Here is a 19,351-nt window from a genome sequence, read left to right on the forward strand (position 1 = left end):
TCCTTGGTTAAGTTTATTCCTAGATATTTTATTTATTTATTTATTTTATGCAACTTTAAATGGTTTTTTTTTTTTTGCTTTCTCTTTCTGATGTTTCATTATTCATGTAAATAAATGAAACAGATTTCTGTATATTACTCTTGTATCCTGCTACCTTTCTGTATTCATTTATTAGTTCTAATAGTTTTTGTGTGAAGTTGTTTTAAGTGTTCTCTATATAGAGTATCATATCATCTGCAAAGTGACATTTTTACCTCTTCCCTTCCAATTTAGATACCTCTTATTTCTTTTTCTTGTCTGAATGCTATGAATAGGATTTCCAGTACTATGCTGAATAGAAATGGTTAGAGTGGGCATCATTGTCTTGTTCCTGAATTCAGCAGGAAGGCTTTCACCTTTTCACAGTTGACTATTATGTTGGCTGTTGGTTTGTTATAAATGGCTTTTATTATGGTGAGATATGTTCCCTCTATACCCACTTTGGTGAGAGTTTTTATCATGAGTGGATGTTGAATTTTTTTTTTTTTATAAACTTTTTTATTATTATTATTATTATTATTATTATTATTATTTTTAATTTATTTTTTTTGGCTGTGCTGGGTCTTCGGTTCGTGCGAGGGCTTTCTCCAGTTGCGGCAAGTGGGGGCCACTCTTCATCGCGGTGCGGGGACCGCTCTTCATCGCGATGCGCGGGCCTTTCACTATCGCGGCCCCTCCCGTTGCGGGGCACAGGCTCCAGACGCGCAGGCTCAGTAGCCGTGGCTCACGGGCCCAGCCGCTCCACGGCATGTGGGATCTTCCCAGACCAGGGCTCGAACCCGTGTCCCCTGCATTAGCAGGCAGATTCTCAACCACTGTGCCACCAGGGAAGCCCTGGATGTTGAATTTTATCAAATATTTTTCCTGCATCTATTAAGATGATCATGCAGTTTTTGTGTTTCCTCTCTTTAATGTGGTGTATCACATTGTTTGATTTGTGTATGTTGAACAATCCTTGCCACTCTGGAAAGAAACCAACTTGATCATGGTATATGATCCTTTTTATACATCGTTGGATTCAGTTGGCTAATATTTTTTTGAGGATTTTTGCATCTATACTCATTGAAAAAATTGCCTGTAATTTTCTTTTTTGGTAATGTTTTGTCTGCTTCTGGTATTAGGGTGATGGTGACTTCATAGAATGATTTTGGGAGTGTTCCCTCCTCTTCAGTCTTTTGGAATAATTTGAGAAAGATTGTTATAAGTTCTTCTTTGTATTTTTAGTAGAATTCGCCAATGAGGTCGTTTGGTCCTGGACTTTTATTTGGTGGGAATTTTGTTGTTGTTGTTGTTACAGAGTGTATTTCACTTCTAGTGATCAGTCCATTCAAATGATCTGTTTCTTTTTTTTTTTTTTTAATATTTTTAATTGGCCATGCAGACTGTGGGACTCTGACAAGGGATTGAATCTGGTCCCTGACAGTGGAAGCATGGAATCCTAACCACTGCACCAACAGGGAATTCCCAGTACTTTTTTTTTTTTTAATATTTATTTGTCTGCATTGGGTCTTTGTTGCCACATGCGGGATCTTCATTGTGGCATGCAGGATCTTTCGTTGTGGTGTGCAAGCTTCTCTTTAGTTGTGACCTGTGGGCTCATTAGTTGAAGCTTGTGGGCTGAGTTGCCCTGTGGCATGTGGAATCGTAGTTCCCCAACCAGGGATCAAAACTGCGTCCCCTGCACTGGAAGGTGGATTCTCAACCACTGGACCACCAGGGAAGTCCCATGATCTGTTTCTTCTTGACTCACTTTTGGCAGGCTGTTTGTTTCTAGAAACTTGTCCATTTCTTCTAGATTGTCCAATTTGTTGACATATAACTGGTTATAGTATTCTCTTATGATTTTTTTTGTAATTTTGCAGTATCATTTGGTGTTTCTCCTCTTTCATTTCTTATTTCGTTTATTTGGGTCCTCTCTTTTCTTGGTGAGCCTGTCTAAAGGTTTGTTGATTTTGTTTATATTTTCTGTTTATCTTGGTTTTATTGATCTTTTCTATTGTTTTCTGATCTCTATTTTGTTTATTTTCTCTCTGATCTCTATCATTACCTTCCTTCTACTGACTTTGTGTTTTGTTTGTTCTGTTTTTCGAATTATTTTAGGTGGTAAGTTAGGTCGTTTGAGATTTTTCTTCTTTCTTGAGGAAGGCCTGTAGTGCTATAAACTTCTCTCTTAGAACAGCTTTTGCTGCATCTCATAACTTTTGTAAGGTTGTGTTTTTATTTTCATTTGTCTCAAAGTATTTTCTGATTTCTTCTTTGATTTCATCATTGACCCACTGGTTTTTTAGTAGCATGTTTTTCAGCCTCCATGTGTTCATCTTTCCCCCATTTTTCTTTCTGTAGTTGATTTCTGATTTTATACCATTGTGGTCAGAAAAGATGCTTGAAACAATTTCTATCCTCTTAAATTTGTTGAGGCTTGTTTATTAATACCAAACCTAGCATTTGGTTTATCCTAGAGAATGTTTCATGTGTGCTTGAAAAAAATGTGTATTCTAGTTCTTCTTTTTCTTTTCTTTTTTTTTTTTGATGTAGTGTCCTATAGACATTAATTAAGTCCAACTGGTCTGTTGCATCATTTAGGACCTCTGTTGCCTTATTGATTTTATGTCTTGAAGACCTGTCCACTGATGTTAGCGGGGTGTTAAAGTCTTCTACCATTATTGTTTTCCTGTCAGTTTCTCCCTTTATGTCTGTTAGTATTTTTTTTAATATATTTAGGTATCCCTATATTGGGTGCATATATGTTAACAAGTGTAATATTTCTTCTTGTATTGACCCCTTTATCATTATATAATATCTTTCTTTGTCTTTATTCATGGACTTTGTTTTAAAGTTAATTTTGTCTGATATAAATATACGCCCACTTTACTGTCATTTCCATTTGCATGAAATATCTTTTCCATCCTTTCCTTTTCAATCTCTGTATGTCCTTTGCCCTGAAGTGAGCCTCTTGTAGGCAGCATATTGTAGGTTCTTGTTTTTAAATCTAGTCTTGCCACTCTATGTCTTTTGATCAGAGCATTTATTTTATTGCCATTTAAAGTAATTATTAATAGGTATGTACTTACTGCCATTTTAAACCCTGTTTTCATTTGATTTTGTAGTTCTTCTTTGTTCATTTTTTCTCTTTGTTTTTCCTTTTTTGGTTTGATAATTTTGTATTGTATTATGCTTGAGTTCCTTTCTTTTTGATTTTTGTGAATCTATTGTATGGTTTTGAATTCTGCTTACTTTGTTTTTCAAGCATGTTGACCCATAACTGTATCTATTTTCTTTAGACTGATAGTCATATAAGTTCAAACACATTTTAAAATATCTACAATTTTTACTCCTCTCCTCCACATTTTGTGATTTTGATGTCCTATTTTACATCTTCATGTCTATTCTTTTGCTATTAATTGTAGTTACAATAGGTTTTACAAAATGTTTGTTTATTAATCTATGTACTAGCTTATTTAAGTGATCTTCAATCCTTTTATATATTTGCCCTTCCTAGTGTGATTTTCCCTTTCCTATATATTCTTGCTTCTCTTCTATTTAGAGAAGACCTTTCAATATTTCTTTGAGGTCAGGTTAATATTGTTGCATTCTTTAGTTTTTGCTTGTCTGAGAAATTCTTTATCTCTCCTTCTATTCTAAGTGATAATCTTGCTGGGCAGAGTATCCTAGGTTGCAGGTTTTTCCCTATCAGGACTTTGAATATATCTTGCCACTCGCTTCTGGCCTGCACTGAAGTCAGCTGATAGCCTTAAGGGGGTTCCCTTGTAACTGACTCTTTGTTTTTCTCTTGCTGCCTTTAGAATCCTCTCTTTGTCTTTAACATTTGCCATTTTAATTATGATATATTTTGGTGTGAGTCTGTTTGAGTTCATCTTGTTTGATACCCTCTGTGCTTCCTGTACCTGGATATACATTTCCTTCTTTAGGTTTGGGAGTTTTTCAGCCACAATTTCTTCAAATACATTTTCCATCCCCTTCTCTCCCTCTTCGCTTTCTGGAACCCATATTATGTGTATATTCACATGATTTGTATTATCCCATAGATCTCATATGTTGTTTTCATTTTTTAAAATCTGTCTTTCTGTCTGCTGTACTGATCAGATGATTTCCATTATTCTATCTTCCAGATCACTTATTCATTCTTCTGCATTATTTAATCTGCTATTCATTGCTTCTAGATTCGTTTTTATCTCAGCAATTGAGTTGTCTAGTTTGGAATGGTTCGTCTTTATACTTTCTAGTTCCTTTTTACAGTGATCTGCATTTCTATTGGCAATCTTAATTCCTTTTACATTTTTATTACTTCTTTTTTGAACTTGGAGTCCAGTAGATTGATGAGATCTGTTTCATTATTTGTTCTTTCAGGGGATTTCTCATGTTATTTTAATTGGGAGTAGTTCCTCTGTTTTTTTCTTTTACTTAACTTTCTCTGTCTCTATGAATTTAGAAGAAACAATTATCTACTGTGATCTTGAAGGGGTGTTTTTATTGTGTGTAGATTATGTGAATCCATTACTTTTGGTGTGAGTGCTGGTTTTTGTATGGAGGCCAGCCATGTCTTTCTTCAGAATGTGCTGGCTGCTATTCCCTTGATAGGGAGTATGACTGATGTTGTGGTGTCCAGAGACTGCACTGGATTTAGTTGGGGCCTCCTCTTTTCTCTGTGGCTGTCGGAGGTGGGGTCTACTCTCCAGTTGTGTGATTAGATGCCTTGAGGGTTTGAAAAAGCTCCACTGCCCTTGAGTGTGTGCCCTGTCCCAAAGGAGGTTACCACTGAAGCACGTGAGACCCGTGTGGTCACAGTGAATGTATGCACCACCTGTGCAGGCATCCATGTTTCTCCCCAGAAGCAGCTGAAAGATGCAACACTTTCTCTGTTGTGCTCATCCCAGACCTGGTGCTAGGCTGTGGTGTAGAATGGGCTGGTGCTGGGGGCTGGGGCACTGTGGCTACAAGAAGGTTGTGTTGCAGCTTGGGACCTGGTCTGCCTCTGTGGCAGACCTCTCTCAGGACCTGTTGCCCCAGATTCAGCTTCAAGCTGTGGTGTGGGGTGGATGGAGCCAGAGTGCTCCCACTGGGAAACGAGCCTCTGCATACTTCTCCCCAGGAAGACATGCTTTTCTGTGGTGCTCTCTGGTGTGCACACTGACAAAGTTCTCCAAGGCCAGACCCAACCCATCCTGCAAGTGTTCACAATGGGCACTGCCGTTTGGCTTGGACCTTACCTGGGTTGTCACAGGGCAGCTAGACTGAGTCCTCTCCCAGGGCCTGTCCTCCCGAGATTCAGTGCCTAGCTGCTGTGTGCACTAGCAGGTCCACCCACTGTGCCTTTTCAACTGGGGAGTGTGGTGATGTGGCAGCCACCAACACAGGTCTCTCTCCTCCCTGACTGCTAGCAAACCAGCACATGCACAGTCCTCTTGGGCAGAGTCCAAGCCCCTCAAGCCCCTCTATTATTCCAGGGGACCTCCCAGCAGGCAAGGAGGCCCCCAAGGTGATGGTCTGCCGGTGTGGACCTCTCCTCCTTCACATATCCCACCCAGAGGAGCCAGTCTCATCCTGTTGACTCCTTTTTCCCTGTCCTACCCAGTTATGTGGAGATCTTTCTCTCAGCTTTTGTGTATAGGAGATCTTCTGCCAGTTTCCAGTTGGTTTTCTGTGAGAATTGTTCTACATGTAGATGTATTTTTGATGTGTTTGTGGGAGAGGTGAGCTCAACATCCTTGTACTCCACCATCTGTATCCTCCTCCATCCTCAAGCCTTAATGAAATGTATGTTCACATATCCAAGCTTAAAGTTATAATCAGTATGTAGAACTTGAAACTTTGCTTTTGATAAGTAGAGACAATTTTGAATTTTTTAGCAGCTTTATTGAGATGTTCTTCACATTCCACGTATTTCATCCATTTAAATGGTACAGTTTAATGACTTTTACTATATTTACAGAGTTGTAGTACCATCACCAGAATCAATCTGGGAACATTTTCATTAGCTCAAAAAGAAACTCCATTCTGATCAGCAGTCACTCTCCTTCCCTACACTCCACAAGCCCCTTAGACAACCATTAATGTACATTCTGTCTTTAAAGATTTGCCCACTCTGAAAATATATAAATCAAAACATGCAACTTGTGGTGTTTTCTGATTGGCATCTTACATTCAGCGTCGTATCTTCAAGGCTCATACATGTTGCAGTATGCATCAATACTTTATTCCTTTTTTTGCAAAATAATATTCCAGGGTTTGAATACATCACCTTTTATTTGTTCATTCAGAGATTGATGAACATTTCAGTCATTTCCAACTTTTGATGGATAATGTCAACATAAGCTTTTATGTTCAAGTTTTTACATGGACATATGTTTTCATTTTTCTTTAATAAATCTAGATGTAAAATTGCTGGATCATATAGTTATTGCAGGTTTAACACTTGCTTAACTGTCAGACTGCTTTCTAAAGTAGCTAACCAGCAATTTATGTGGTTTCCAATTTCTCCATGTTCTCACCAAGTTTGTAATTATCTTTGTGATTATATCCAATCAAGTGAATGGGAAATAGTATCACTGTGTTTTTAATTTCCTTAATGACTAATAATGTTGAATATCTTTTCATGTGCTTACTAACCATAGTTGGGGATGGAGATCTCATCCTACTTTTCTTGGAATAACTCTCCTGCTTTGTAAGTGCGGTGTTGGTTAGGGGAAATAGCCTCTGGTTTTATTTGGAATGCCTCTCCTGCTATGGAACTTCCACCTTATGAATAACCTGAAGCAAGGGTGATTGGGACCCAGTATTCTTGGTAGAGCTCCTGCCATAGGTTAGGTTAAGGATGAGGATTCAAGACCTCTTAGCCTCTTTTTCTTGTAATAGAGTTTTTCCAAGATAGAGATGGAGGGGTTTAGATGTGGTAGCAGTCCGCAACTATTAAGAAAGATTCCATAGCCCTACACTGAGATCTGAAAGGAGACTTGTTTTCTTGGATGCACCCTAAATGGGTAGAGATACTGTCTCCTTATGTGGGGAGCAGGGAAGGGAATGCATTATGGCTCAAATACCATAGATTCTTGTACTTATCAAGAATTAGTAGATTTTCTTGAACAATTGTTTCTCAATTGCTATACGACCCTAGGACTATTTCAAGAAATGTCAAGTGGTTAGTTTTTAAAATAATTTTAAACAATTGTGGTTATTTTATTAGGGAGAGGATCCTAGAACTCTTCATGATGCCATTCCAAAAATATGTCTCCCTGAATATTTTGAATTTTGAAAGCGTTCTTCTGCCTTGAAAAAGATTGATTTTCAAAATGATTTTCTAAAATAAAGGTCTAATTTGAAACACAATCTAGTGCAACAAATCCTACAATCTCAACTGTATCCATCTTTTTCCTGACTGCAATGAGTGCAAATTACATAATGGTAGTGGAAAGCCAAGGATCATCTAGGAATGGGTGATTTTAGAGTTGAAAACATTGTCCCCAGATATTGGCCTGACTATATACGTGATATATATATGGCATCTGAGCCATGACTGTGGTAAAGGTTTTTGTTGTTATTGTTGTCATTGTTGTTTTGTTTGTTTGTTTTTGTTTTCCCAGGAAATAAAATTGCTTTTGTAAGTTTAATCTATTATGTGTGTTTATTTTATCCTGAAGTATTTCCATTAATTTCATTATACTATATTCTGTGGCATTTTCCATTCACTGATAATCCCGATTCTGGAGTCTTTCTTCCACATTCTGGAGTCCTTATTCCTCTTATCCCAGTCTAGACTATTTTGTCTCTAATGCTGCTATGTAGGTGTTATCCAGGAATATCACGCCTCAGGTTTTTAGTTTTGCTCTACTGCTTTCTGAATCCAATGTCTTTCTATTTCTTGATGAATGTCACCTTTAACCAGAGTATATCCTTAAGCTACTTTATAACAAATTGTGTTTTTCTGTATAGTTGCATCTTTGAAAATGTCTTTATTTTGCCTTATTTTGATTAATATATTAGATAGATTGAAACTAAATCTTCAGTGGGCTGATAAGTACATTGGCAGTCAAATTTTGATTTTTTTGGGCTTTCCTGGTGGCGCAGTGGTTGAGAATCCGCCTGCCAATGCAGGGGACACGGGTTCAAGCCCTCGTCTGGGAAGATCCCACATACTGCCGAGCAACTAGGCCCGTGAGCCACAATTACTGAGCCTGCGCGTCTGGAGCTTGTGCTCCACAACAAGAGAGGCTGCGATAGTGAAAGGCCCGCACACCGCGATGAAGAGTGGTCCCCACTTGCCACAACTAGAGAAAGCCCTCGCACAGAAACGAAGACCCAACACAGCCAAAAATAAATAAATAATTAATTAATTAATTAAAAAAATTTTTTTTTGATTTTTTTTGAAAGTGACACTTTTTCTTTTCCATCTATGGAATCTTTTGGTATTTTTTCTTTATCCTTTTTCCAGAATGTGAATCCATGCCTTGCTATAGCCCAGGTCTTACTTAAAGGTCTTCACTCATCAAACCATCATGGCCCTTCCCATCCTGCTTATAAATCCCTAATTACATTAAATGTTCCTCTTACTTTCTCCTTTATGCTTACCACTGCTCTAAGTTCATCTATTTCCAAATGCTTATCTTGTTTCCTGATATCATTCATTAAACCTTTTTAAATAAATACTGACCATTACTATTAGAATGTAATGTCTTTATAGAAATCTACTGGTTTCAGAAACCTATGCCTATGCCTCTCTTACTTTTTAGTCTGCCTGGTTCCCTGTATTCACCTCCTGTTAACTGCACAGTTCAAGCCATTCAGCCAATTCAGGTATACTTCACTTGGCCTTAAACTTGGGGATCAATCAATCCCCGTAGTTAGCAGGAATCAACAGAAAACATATCAGTAGGTTGTGGCACACAATCAGATTGGTTTCATTACATTTAAATTGGCAAGGCAAATGTAATCTATATGAGGCAATTAATTCTAAAATGTCACAAGGATTATTAGTTCAAAGTAAGTTCATAAAAAATAGAAGATTGAAGTAACTACTTTGTTGTAAAAGTTAGAACTTGAAATGGCTCTAAACTACCATTTATTGAAAACCTACTATGTGCTACAGTTTTTATTTTTCTTATTTGTAATCCTTGCAACCATTTTTCAAGATACCATTTTTAAGAATTTTATAGATGAGTATATCAAGCTTTAGAAACAAGTTACTGCTCAAGTTTACTTGCATATTATTCACATTGTTCCATCAGGATACAAATTCAAGTCTCTCCCAAAGCCATTGAAATTTCACTGGGTTACTCTGCCTTTAAGAAAGCAGGTTTTAGAGAATAAGACCTTTAAGTGGAAGAAACAATAAGAGCACAAAGGAACACACGTTAATATGACCTATAGAAGCCAGGTTGTGCTTGCACTAGACACTCTTCCAGGCTTTGAGGTTAGAGCAAGGAGGCAAAAGGAAATAGGAAAAGCAGAAGTGGCAACAGCAGTAGCATTAATAGCAGCAATTTATGATCCTGTTTTGTCTCTAGAAGTTGCAACCGAACCCTATTCCTTCTGAGCTCATCTCACTTCTAGGTGTTCTACAACTTCTAAGGTAAGTTTAATTTCTGAGTCTCCACAAGATTTTTGAAGCATTGTATCAATTACTTAAGTCCAATCATACCATACATACTTTGCTGAGGCATGAAATTCCTAAAACAAGACACAAAGGCTTTCATTCTACCATTTCAGACACAAGTGTAAAATGCAAATACTACTGAGAGGTAAGTCGTGTGAAATCAATAACAGATGTTTTTCTGTTTCGAAAAGGAAGATAGAAGAGAAGGCAGCAAAAGATCCTTAAGAGGGGAGAAGAGTTAAGCAATTGTGAAGAGGCCAGAGATATGTACAAAAAAGTCAGTCTTATTTCCCTTATGGCCTTATACAACACTTTTTTATCTGTTCTTAGGTAACCTGTCCAATAACTATGTACATTTGACTATGTGAAATTTTACCTTTTCTACCTTCCCTGCACAGCTAAATTTTACTACTATAATGATCAATTGGGTAGTGACCCAATAATTCTAAAGGAATTATGATAATTTTATATTTAATGATCATAACAGAGGGCCTTATTTTAGAAAATTGACAATATATACCAGGGGGAAAGGGAGGGGAAAGATAAATTGGGAGATTGGAATTGACATATACATACTACTATATATAAAATTGATAACTAATAAGGACCTACTGTATAGCACAGGGGACTCTATTCAATACTCTGTAATGGCCTATATTGGAAAAGAATCTAAAGAATGGATATATGATATATGTATAACCGATTCACTTTGCTGTACACCTGAAACTAACACAACATTGTAAATCAACTATACTCTAATAAAACTTTTTAAAAAAGAAAATTGAACATATAGAGTGTGTTATGTATATTATAGTAATTTATGTGTATTTCTGTATGCTAAAGACCTACAAAAACACAACTGCAATGAGATTTTTCTGTTAGTTTATAATTTTTATTTCCTAAAAGAATTGGTGAAGCACTCTGTCTAGCCTTGTTAAGGACAATCTATTTTTTTTGCCTCTTTTTGTGTCATCCACTGCTCCATCTAGACATAAAGGTGATATTTCTGGGGAAAAATGTTATTCCTTAATGCTCTTTTATAGAGCTGGTGATTAGAACACATAATCCATAAGGACAAAATAAATGGAAAGCCATTGAGTGTATTGCAAAATATGTTCAATCAAAAGAAATCAAGGATAGAAATTACTTCAACAGAAATTCATGGACTCTTGCCTGGTTTCCGAATTTGAGTTTCTTTCCAATCCAGAACCCAATAACTGGAGGTAAAACTGGATCATGAGAAGGAAAGACTGCGCAATACCCCAACAAGTATATACAGCAATGATTCCCCCGAGCCTCACTCAAAGGCTCCAGTAGCTATACACTAGGGCAATATTTACATTAGTACACAGGGACCCAAAGTGTTATCATGGAATTCCTATTAGAGAAAAACATGCATGAATCAAGTAATAAATAGAGTCCAGGCCCAAGTGTGACTCACAGTGAGTACACTGGGTTCACAGACATACCAGCTATCATTTTCAGTATAAATGAAATACTTATACTTGGTAATTGGAAGAACATCCACATTAGTCACTCAGCCTATGGAGAGGGATCATTATAGTAGGGAAGGCAAAGCCATATGAATCCTAGAAGGTGTCAGCTAGCTACCACAAATGAGAAGCCTCATTTTCAGGTGTTGCATTAATGAGGTAGCTTTGCTAGAGAAAATTAACATGATTTTCAGTACATGACATGTGGCTATTGAGCTGGTAGAAGCTTACTTTTCTATGCTTATCAGGCTGGAACACAAGAAGTAGTTCCCATTCATATGCAATGTGTCATACAATGGTTTTATGGTTTTGTCCCAAAGTTAGATTAACCTTCTCCCCTTCTGTCATAATGTAGTTCGAAAAGATTTGGGCCATCTGGATATTCTGCAGAATATCACTTTGGTCCACTATATCAAAGCTATTATGTTAATCCAACTAGATGACAAGATATGGGAACCACATTTGAAGCCTTGATAAGACACATATGTTCTAGACAGTGGAAGAAAAACTATATGAGGATTCAGGGTCTTGCCACATCAATGTAGTTTTGTCATAAATTCAGTGATCTGATGCATGACAGGACTTTCTCTCCAAAAAAATGATAAATGATTGCATCTTTCATAGTCCACCACTATCAAAGAAGCTCAATATCTAGAAGGCTTCTGCAGTTACTAAAGGCAACATATTCCAAAAGTGGGAATAGAGCTCTGATGCTCTGTTGAATAACAATGAAGGCTGCTAGCTGGGAGTGCAGCCCAGTGCAAAAAGAACGCTTAGCAGGTGTAGGCTGTGCTGTAAGTAGCACTGTTGCTTTGACATATAACTCAACAGAACCTATGGAATTAGATGTTTCGCAGTAGAAAAAATACCACATGATATTTAGGGCAAGCCCCTGTGGGAAAATTATAACATATACCATAGATCTTAAAAATCTGGCATAAAGCCTTGCTACTTGCATCAAAACTTTTTATTCCGTTTAAAAATTAGTTTCTGAAGTACTACTAAACCTTGCTAGATATAGATAATATAAGCATGATCATGTGGCGAGAGCTGCCCACTATAAGCTGGTTTTTTTCACAGCAATCAAGTCATAAGTTTAAACAGGCCTAGCAGAAATCCATCATATGATAGAAGTGGTGTCTCTTAGACTGGACAAGAGCAGGGCCAATGAGCACGAGTAAGTTTCATAAGTAGGTAGCCTAGTCCCCCATGTGATCCACCACTATCAATACACTGGTGCCTCTCTCTCAGATCATACCTATGTCATCGTAGGATTGTGTACCTTATGACCAACAGACAGAGAAGGAAACAGACCAATCTTGGTACATGTGTGCATTGGCTCGGTTTTGGACTGCTGCTGCACTGCAGCTAAACTCAAGGGTGATTTGAAAGACACTGGTGTGGGGATATCTTTCTAATGGGCAATCCACATTGCATGACCCTGACCTTCCACGTTGCATGGAAAGAAAAGTGGCCTGAAGTAAGAATGTATATGGGTTCATGAATGTCTTGGATATGTCAAGGAAGAACACATTTGGTACCCAGGTGATCTACTGGTATATCACTGGCAACCCCCTGCTTAATTTAATAGACAAGTTCAGCAATTATAGCTTGAAAAGAGCATGATGATCAGGGGCTTACTTTTCTCCACTAAACTTAATTTTATAATTTTCCCCAAGAAAAGGCTGACCACAATACTGGAGGAGTTTTCCCAGATAGGGCAAACTTACACAAAACACTTGTATCCAACTGACACATGGGCTAGACTATAGTGAATGCGATGGTACACCACTGAGATCCTCCTTTAGGACCAAGGTACTCATTCTTCCAACAACTGGAAGTGTTGACTGCTGATAGCTCACAGCTGGGCTCTTCTGGAATTACCCTCAGCCTAAAAATCTGCCTCACCAAGGTTATTCCTCTTCCTCAGGGACAGTTTGCATCAAATGACTAGTCAATGATAGGGTTCAAGGCCTGGGTCAATTTGGGACAACTTTAAAGGGCCATCCCAACTTCACTGCAATACGTGGTATTGGTTGGTGTATCGATCTGTTGTAACTGCGTAACAGTTCAGTTTCTCACTCTGCCCAATCTTCCTATCCTTAGTGCTTTAGTGGTGTCTTTGCTAAGTACATCCTTCCAAATAAACCTCCTGCATGCAATATTTGTCTTGGAATCTGTTATGGTCTGAATGCTTGTATATTCTGAAAATTCATGGATGAAAATCCCAATGCACAATGTGATGGTATTATGAAGTGGGGCCTTTGGGAGGTAATTCAGTTATGAGGGTAGAACCCTCATGAATGATATTAGTGCTCTTATAATAAAAGGCTGCAGAGAGATCTTTCACCTCCTTTGCCCTGTGAGGACATAAAGAGAAGGCACTTGTGTAAAGAGAAGGCACTTGTGTATGAATCAGGAATTGGGCCCCCAGGAGCCACCACATTGAATCTGCTGTTGCCATGATTTTGGAATTCCCAGCCTCTAGAACTGTGAAAAAGAAATCTCTGTTGTTTACCAGCTACCTAGTTTGTGGCATTTTTTTTTTATAGCAGCCTACATGGACTGAGACAAAATCTGTTTCTGGGGAAATCAACTTCTTGCTTCACTAGTATTTCACTTTTTCCTACACTCTAGGCAAATTTTCCACCTATCATCAGAATATCAAATGCAGCCAATTCTAAGATATCACCCACCACCGCTCAGAAATATCTACTATTTAGATAGCTCTCATCTATTTCCTGCCCTCAATTAATTGTTCATAGCATTTCCTTTCCCTGTAAAGTCTTCCTTTCTTTCCTACCTGTTCAGGTATTCATTTTACTTCAAAGAATTATTTTCATCTTAACTCTCTGTAATGACAGCTTTCATTTCCCAAGCAATGCTCCCTCTCTGTGCTCTTAAAAATACTTGCCATAAATATGACCATTAACATATTCTATTTTACATTATTTCTGTTTGGTCTACATATAGGGCTAAGGGAACAGTGCTCTGTGGATTAAGAACTTGAGGAAATAGTCCTAAAATTCAATTTCTTACATCCAAATTAATGGAGCCATGAAATATATATTATATGTTGGACATAAGTTAAAAATGTGTTTTGGAGTCAGAAAAATCTAATTGCAAATCACAACTCTCCCACTTTATGTGAGCAAGTTATTTAATCTCACCAAGCCCAAATTTCCTCCCTCATCTATAAACACAACACCTTCTTTTAGAACAGCATTATAAAGATTAAATAATTCACTGAAAGAGCTTAGCATTGTTCCAAACACATGGGTTCAGTAAGTGATGTGTAGTTTTATTAATGAAGGAACACCTTTTTATCTCCTTAGATCCTTAAGCTTGATCTTTGAATAAGGTAGTGCATGCTTTTGACATGACTTTTAAAGAATATTCTGTAATATTTTTCATAAAGAAAACAGTCAGGATATTAATAATAGGTTTCTACAATGGTATTGAATTTTAAACCTCTGATGAAATGGATAACAGCAAGGCAAATACTGGCTATGCCCCTGGTGATTTTCAGGAGCAACTGCTTTAGAAATGTAAAATCTGGAAATATAGGGTTCTCCATACTCTAATCATGGGATAGCACTTACATTACCCAAACCTAATCCTGCTTAATGTTGGCAGGTGATTTTAAAATTTATATTAATCCAAACAAGTACTATGGAAAAACTATCTCCTCAACTTCATTTCTTTGAAAATCTGCCACCAATATATATCACTTTCTTTGTATAAAAAAAGAAAGTCCACAGAGATACACATAATCTTCTTATGAATTCAATATTAGTGCAATGCTTACAAAAGGACCGGGTCTAATTCTGGACAGTAATAATAAAACACAACATAAAAAAAAAAAAAAATTGGAAAGGTTTCAAGAAGAAGATACAAAAGATTTAATATGTTTTATGTGAAAAACTGTATCTGCTAGGAAATTTTGGAAATCTGTGCTAATTTAGATAAAAAGCCAGCTCAGAACCTTTAAACATATGAAAGTTTGAAGAAAATAATGTGCTGCTTTTATAATTACAAATATACAGTCATTATAAAACAGTTAAGTAATACAGAAGTATTCACACTAAATTTTAAAAGTCCTTTTTCATTTTTACAATCCCCTCCCCAGAAGTAACCACTGTTTACAGTTTGTACGTATATTTTATATCTTTCCCATGCCTTTAACATATCTATGTTAGCTGTATTTGCTTCATTTTTATACAGGACATGATGAGCATCTTTATTTCCATTGAGGAATAGTTAAATAAACAAATAAAAGTATAGAGGAAAATGTTCCCTGATTAATAAATTCTTTCCTAGGACTTTGAATATGGTTAAAATATGGTTTGTAGGAATTTCAGGAAGGAAGGCATGTGTCTAGGAGTGAGAACTCTCTTTCTAGTTTGGTTTTGGCACTTCATTATCATCACTCCTTAAGTTGACCACCTTTTCTTTAATCTTTTCAAGGTTTCAAGGAGATACAATGTGAATTTTCCTGCTAAAAAGTCTGAAGATCTGTATTTTCTCTAGAGTTATACAGTTGAAATCTGTATCCTGGCTATGAAAAGGACTTCTTTTGAGTTCTCATATGTTTAAAATATGGATCTCTCAAAGTACTTTTCAAATTCTAGTAATGTATAATACTGTGGTTAACTGAAAGCAAATGAAAAATTAAGAAAACAACAACAATAAACTATTTTAGTTAGTTCAATTTCTTTTGCTATTCTGTTTCTTTCTTGGTCATTTCTGTCAATCAAGTATAATTGTGAAATTGCCTTGTAGATGGATATAAATGGAGACTAGTTTGAAACTCATTTTCTCTTTTAGTCCAGTCTGACAATCCAACTCCATGCCATTTCTTGGGCATACAATGGATATTTAAAAGACATCTGGTCATAAATATAATTTGATTTTCATCTACAGGAGGCTAGCTCTGTGTGTGTGTGTATCTGTGTGTGTGTGTGTGCGTGCGTGTGTGTGTGTATGTTCAGACTAATATTGAAGACCTAAGCATATGAATGATCATCAGCAGGAATAGTAAAGGAAGTTAAATGAGGAGATTATAATCAGAAAATGCAATAATGGGAAACTTGCTTAATGAGGACATTGGTGCCAAACTACATTATTCATAGGACATTCTGATTAGAGACAAATGTAAAATGAAACATGCATTCCTTGGTGGAAGTCTTCATTTACATTTCAAATAAAAACTATTACTCTAACCTTTGACTGAGAAGATGAGCCTTTATACTGAATAACTAAAGACTCCCCCAAAGATAATGGTGTACCAAATATATTGTTAAGGAATAAATGGAGGAGTCAAATATATTGTATATCTAGTGCAAGGCACATTTTTCATCCCACTAATAAACATACTAAATTCAGGACCTCTGTGTTTGAAATAAAACATGGCTATAAATGGATTTATACATTTTACCATTTTATTATATTCTAATAGCTCCCCTTCTCTTTTAAAGAGTCAATCAGCTCAACTGATTAGAGCAAAGTGATAATGTGACCTGTTCATGGATCATAGCTTTTCTTATTATTAGATTTCTTGGCCATGAAATAGAGTCCTGGCCTTAAGCTGGCAATATCATAAATACTACAAAGTGAAGATGAATTATATCAGAATAAACATTCCTAATGTGTGCGTGTTTGTGTATGTGTGTGTGTATAGAGCAGTATGCTTAACCCAATCACCTGTGAACATTTTGTGCATTACAGAGTCTCTTTTGGACATAGAATATGAACTGGTAATGATCACTGTAGGTTGAGAGTTTCCTGCAGGATTCTTGTAAGCCAGATTTCAGAACAGCTGGTAGAAAAGAAGCATCGAAGTAAAACTCCAAGCACTGATTATACTTTCATACAACTCTACTACTGAAGAGAATCCATAAAATGAAAAGATACTTTTTGAATGGAGCATAAACTGATAGATGGACTTTTTTTTTTTCCTTTTAATTAATTAATTAATTTATTTTTGGCTGTGTTGGGTCTTCGTTTCTGTGCGAGGGCTTTCTCTAGTTGCGGCGAGCGGGGGCCACTCTTCATCGCGGTGCGCGGGCCTCTCACTGTCGCGGCCTCTCTTGTTGCCGAGCACAGGCTCCAGACGCGCAGGCTCAGTAGTTGTGGCTCACAGGCCTAGTTGCTCCGCGGCATGTGGGATCTTCCCAGACCAGGGCTCGAACCCGTGTCCCCTGCATTGGCAGGCAGATTCTCAACCACTGTGCCACCAGGGAAGCCCTAGATGGACTTTTGAGTGGAGAGCGACTAATTTGTTTTGTGTGGAGAAAAAGTAAGGACTGGAAATCATTCTTTGACGGGATACAGAGAAAGAAACAGATAAAATACATTGTAAAGTTAAGAAAGAATAGACTCTGTTATTTTAAACTCTTTGGTACTTGATTTCCTTTGGCCTATCAGTAACCATTGCAAAACGTTCTCCAGAAGAAAAAAATAAGATGTATACATTTGAGAAAGAAAACACACAAGCAAACCAAAAAAACAAAAACAAAAATCTTAAGGAATTTATAACTAACTACCAATGATTAGTGATATTGACACTAGACATTGAGAAAAACAATCTTCGGAGAATTTGGGCTCATAGTCTTGTGCTAGGAAGACTTCCATGAGACTTATGTGGGCAGTTTGAAAAACATGTCAATGCCACCCTTGCCCTCTACCCAATCCTTGACCTTTGGTGGACAGATGTAAGTGGGTAACAAAAAAGTTAGTCTTCACATAAACCACATAGCTTACACAGCATTAAATTTCACTAAGGATGCATGCAATCATGAGACACAGATAAAGCAGGAGGATATGTGGAGTACCCTACATGGCTCTTAGGGTCCTTCTTTCCTGTAAGGATCTCATACTTTCCGACTGGATGTAGATTGCATTGCTAAAGAGGTTTCCAGTTTAGCTCACAAGGAAGTTAGAATGAATTTGGGTTATGAAGTGCCTCCATTTCATACCCCAGAGATTTGTATAGTTTACATGACATTTTCCAGAGACTCATGCCTCATAAATCCATAGAGTATAGCGTTGTTTATTGTAAGCAATCCCAAACCAGGGTCAAGTTGCACAAAGCAGTTCATTTGTTCTCCTAGCAAATACCATTGGTTTACAAACTAGGAGGTCATTTATCAGCATGTTTACAAGGAGTTAAGTTATTTGCCTCTTTCTTTCTCCAGAAACACCTCACCAGTAATCAAGAGAGGAAGATTTCATAGGACAGCTATTTTTAATTCTTTCCTCCCAGTAGGTTACATTTCCACTGAATTCATTTTTGGCTTTAATCACAGAGTAATGGATATATTAGCATTTTCTAATATATAAGTAGTGCCAATTACTGTGCTACTAAACTTGTTTTATATTGTGGCATGTTATATACTATTACACTGGAAAACTCCGAGGACTCTAATTTAGGTCGGATATTGTAAGGAAGTTGAGATGTTCCCAAAAGAGCAACTAGCTGCTGTCCTTCTGAGTTTGAAGGTGGTGAACTGGTGCAATATATTTAGATTTCTCACAAACGCTAACGGCAGCAGAGCCAGGGATCTGGTTATCTTTGAAGCTTTCAGAATTGGCATGCTTTTGGTGGTAAGACTAGAAAAAACTAAATGTATCTTTGGATTGTAGAGTGTGTGTCAAATTTGTTAATAAATATACTGTTTCTTCTTGCCCGACCATCAAAACATGCATCTTTTGTGACACAACCCTTAGTCAGGAGCTCCCATAACGAAGTAATTTGGTTTATTAATATGTAATGACAGAAGCAGTTTAATGTTTACATCTCCCAGATAATAACATCTAGAACGTTAGATTACTTAACCTGAGTAATTTAATACAATTTTTATTTTAGACTGTGGAGGATAGGTCTATTTTATCCAATAATCTGTTTTTTTTTTTTTTTTTTGTAGATTACTCATTCTAACTGGCTACAAACTGCATTTCTCTCTCAGTAAACAAATACTAAATGTTTTCTTGACAAAACAAACTATGAAAAATGAGGCATTTGTCTTCATCTATGCATTTTTAGATTTTCTTTTTAAAAAACATTTCTTTCTCAATCACCCAGCAGATGAGAAAGCTGCTTTCTTATGTCGAGAATGATGCATGTATTTCATGCAAATTACATTTTAATACTTCAGAGCAAGATATAAATGAAATTGAAATGAACATTTATTCCTACAGTCATTTCCTAGAA

The sequence above is a fragment of the Balaenoptera ricei genome, chromosome 17 (assembly GCF_028023285.1).
Source record: "Balaenoptera ricei isolate mBalRic1 chromosome 17, mBalRic1.hap2, whole genome shotgun sequence".
NCBI lineage: Eukaryota > Metazoa > Chordata > Mammalia > Artiodactyla > Balaenopteridae > Balaenoptera > Balaenoptera ricei.